The sequence below is a fragment of the Leptodactylus fuscus genome, chromosome 3, assembly GCF_031893055.1.
Source record: "Leptodactylus fuscus isolate aLepFus1 chromosome 3, aLepFus1.hap2, whole genome shotgun sequence".
NCBI lineage: Eukaryota > Metazoa > Chordata > Amphibia > Anura > Leptodactylidae > Leptodactylus > Leptodactylus fuscus.
Window position 1 is genome coordinate 47,041,439 of NC_134267.1, and position 3,965 is coordinate 47,045,403.

The window sequence follows — 3,965 nt, forward strand, 5'->3', positions numbered from 1 at the left end:
TATCGCGCATGCGCCGAAGGAGCCGACTCCTAGCCGGACATAACGTGTAAGGGCAAGCCAATAAAATAATAACATTACATATTCTATGAATATGTATAAGGCAGATCAGATATTTCCAGCAGGTTTTACACAGACGTATTACTATAGAATTATCTCTAAATCATACACGAGGAGCCTTTGCCCTTAATAAAGATGGCGGATGGCTCATTCCTCTTCCCTTACTGCGAAAGCGGGGAGGGAACTTGTTTTTGCATCTTTGGTTACTAAGGTAACGGGAATGTGCCAATCCCTGGGCTCGGTCCTGACAAGCTGAAGGCTCCACCGGGACAAGCGTCTGTAGTAACGGGACCGAGGAGTGACCAGAGAGGCCGCCATTCACCACCAAGTCTCCTTATATCAGGGTTGTGGAGTAAAAGCTGGTGAGAAAGAGGGCATGAGGGTGGGGGAGGGGAGTGGGCATTGGGGATGTGTGTGCCTATGTGTTTATCTGCCCAGAAAAATCCTAATCCCAGTGTTGACAACAGTCGACAACAATCCGACCTTTTCGTTGGTAGTCGGCCGTAACCTGACTATCTTTAGAGCGTATTCACACACGGCACTTTATTGTAGAAATGACTAGGACAGTCCCATTCATCCATGCGTTTTCACTAGAACTTCCCCAATTCTCATGACTGAAACCAGTGGCGTAACTAGGAATGGCAGGACCCCGTGGCGAACTTTTGACATGCCCCCCCCCCCGACCGACACCGACGACCTCAACCGACCCCCTCCTACGCATTCCTGCGCGCTCTATTATGCCCCATAGGGCCCCTGCACACAGTATTATATCCCATAGTGGCCCCTCCACACAGTATTATCCCCCATAGTGGCCCCTGCACACAATATTATCCCCAATAGTGACTCCTGCACACAATATTATCCCCCATAGTGGCCTCACACAGTATTATCCCCCATAGTGGCTCCTACACACAGTATTATCCCCCATAGTGGCTCCTGCACACAATATTATCCCCCATAGTGGCCCCTACACACAGTATTATCCCCCATAGTGGCTCCTGCACACAATATTATCCCCCATAGTGGCCTCACACAGTATTATCCCCCATAATGGCTCCTGCACACAGTATTATCCCCCATAGTGGCTCCTGCACACAGTATTATCCCCCATAGTGGCTCCTGCACACAATATTATCCCCCATAGTGGCCTCACACAGTATTATCCCCCATAATGGCTCCTGCACACAGTATTATCCCCCATAGTGGCTCCTGCACACAATATTATCCCCCATAGTGGCTCCTGCACACAGTATTATCCCCCATAGTGGCTCCTGCACACAGTATTATCCCCCATAGTGGCTCCTGCACACAATATTATCCCCCATAGTGGCCCCTACACACAGTATTATCCCCCATAGTGACCCCTGCACACAGTATTATCCCCCATAGTGGCTCCTGCACACAATATTATCCCCCATAGTGACCCCTGCACACAGTATTATCCCCAATAGTGGCTCCTGCACACAGTATTATCCCCAATAGTGGCCCCTACACACAATATTATCCCCCATAGTGGCCCCTACACATAGTATTATCCCCCATAGTGACCCCTGCACACAGTATTATCCCCCATAGTGGCTCCTGCACACAATATTATCCCCCATAGTGGCCCCTACACACAGTATTATCCCCAATAGTGGCTCCTGCACACAGTATTATGTCCCACTGTGGACACCCATAAACAATTATTATAAGTAACATGTTTTTTTATGTTTCTTACCTCTCCCGGTCCGCCAATCATTATACTCGGGGGTCCGAAAAGACCCCCGAGTATAATGATAGCAGCGGTAGCAGCTGTCACCGAGCCCCTAATGTCCCGGGCCCTGTGGCAGCTGCCTCTGCTGCTATGGTGGTAGTTACACCACTGAATGAAACTGATTTTTAGACACACAAATTTCTGCTGGGTGTGAGTATGTCCGATCAGTTATATTTATCTCCTGTGCACCTGATGATCTCTGAAGACTTCGGCGGGTAACCGATTTTTAAGTGGATTGGGTTTTATTCCAGTGTTTTTCATGAGATACCCACCTAACAGCCCTGTTGTTTTCAATGGGAAACTTTTCCCCTTGGGAAGGGGGATTGTTCATTATTGCTGTGATTTTAGAGCCAAAAACAAGGCCAAGACAGGAAGCCGCCCAGAGATTAGAACCTAACGCATGGGGTCAGTAAGTAATTATACTCACTACAGGTCACAACTGCAAATCTCAGCAGAAACCACAGGAATAGCCGAAATATTTCTCTTGCAGATTCAACAGGGGGAAAAAATCTACCTTGGATTTTACCTGACATAACCTTCAATAGTACAGTGGATTGTTAAACCATTAGTTAAAGGGGTTGTTCCATTACAGACACTTATCCCCTATCTAACCTGTCTGAGGGTCCAACCACTGGGACCCCATCAATCCGTAGATCTGTAGACCTTGGTTAGCACTATAGCCCGGCAGTCCTGGAGTCCTAGGTTCAACTCTCACCAACGACAACATCTTCAAGGAGTTTGTATCTTCAGAATCCCTGTGTTTTTGAGGGTTTCTTCCAGATACTCCAGTTTCCTCCAACAGTGCAAAGACATAATAATGAGGAATTTAGATTGTGAGCTCCATATGGGACAGTGACCAAGTAGTCTGTAAAGCGCTGCAGAATATGTAGGCGCTATATAAGTGAGCAAAATAAAATGACTGGTACTGCATTCATTGCTATGGGGTTGCTGGGACTGCAATCTCTGTCAGCCCTTATAGAAATGAAAAGAGGTAAATGCACTGGTGCTTGATTCACATGGAGGATGAAGAGGGGCTTTCTTTCTCTGTAGGTCTGATCAGTGGGAACCCCAGCGATCTGACATTTATCCTTTATCCTGTAGATAGAGGATAAGTGTATTTAATGGCACAACCGCCTTTAAACTAACGGTCCAGATCTATAGCATGTGTGACTGGCTGGAAGTTTAGTATATTCTATAGTGCTCTTTGCCTATGCCAGTATGAGCAGCTCTTCTGGACACCGGGTGAGGGCGTCTCCTTGTTATCTTCCTGGAAATTGTGTGTACTGAATAGAAGATCCTGTTGCTATATGACATAGTACAGTAGATGGGAATAGAAGACAGAGTGTTTTATCTGTATAAGGCCCGGTTCACATCTGCGTTTGGGCCATTCCATTCCCCTCTTTGCATGAAAAACGCAGAGAGAAAAGTCCGGCAAGCAGCACTGAAATCAAGGCCAAAACAAACCAGCTCCCGGAAAAAGAAGCAAGGTGCTCATTCTTCAAGCCGTTTTGCCTCGCGATTCGGCTTGAAGCCACTCCCTCCTCCAGACTAGGCCCATTCATTGGGCCTAATCCGGAGCGGAGCATGCGGCTGTATGCCAGTGCAGTGCATCAGCTTTCAGTCACGGCTACCCGTATTTTGGTCCGGAACCTGAGGCGGCTTCCGCCTCAGGTTCTGGACCAAAAAAACTCTGTCTGATCTTACCCTTATGTTGATCCTACCACCCCCATATGTTCTCTACATACCTGTCTCTCTATTCATAACACCAACAGGACTGGGTTGTCTTACCGTTAAATCCCATATTCATGTAATAGATCATGAAAGTGAACCCTGCTTTCCATTTATATGGCAAGTATATTACATGGCGGTATAGCTGGGAAGACTCCTTGAGGCTAAAGGAAATGCAGCTGATACACATTGCGGGTTTTTTTCCACGTTTTTTTCTGTATTTTTTTTCTTGTCTTATTACATCTATAGGGAAAATTTTGCAATTCCTCAGCTAAAGCTAAGAAGCTGCACTTTTGGAAAAGCAACTTTTCTTCTCCTGAAGGGGTTTTCAATGTTTTCTTTTACACAATAGTAGTACATACCAATAGAAATGGTCCTATTTGCCTGTCATGTAATGCTGATATCATTCTCCACAGGACCTCTC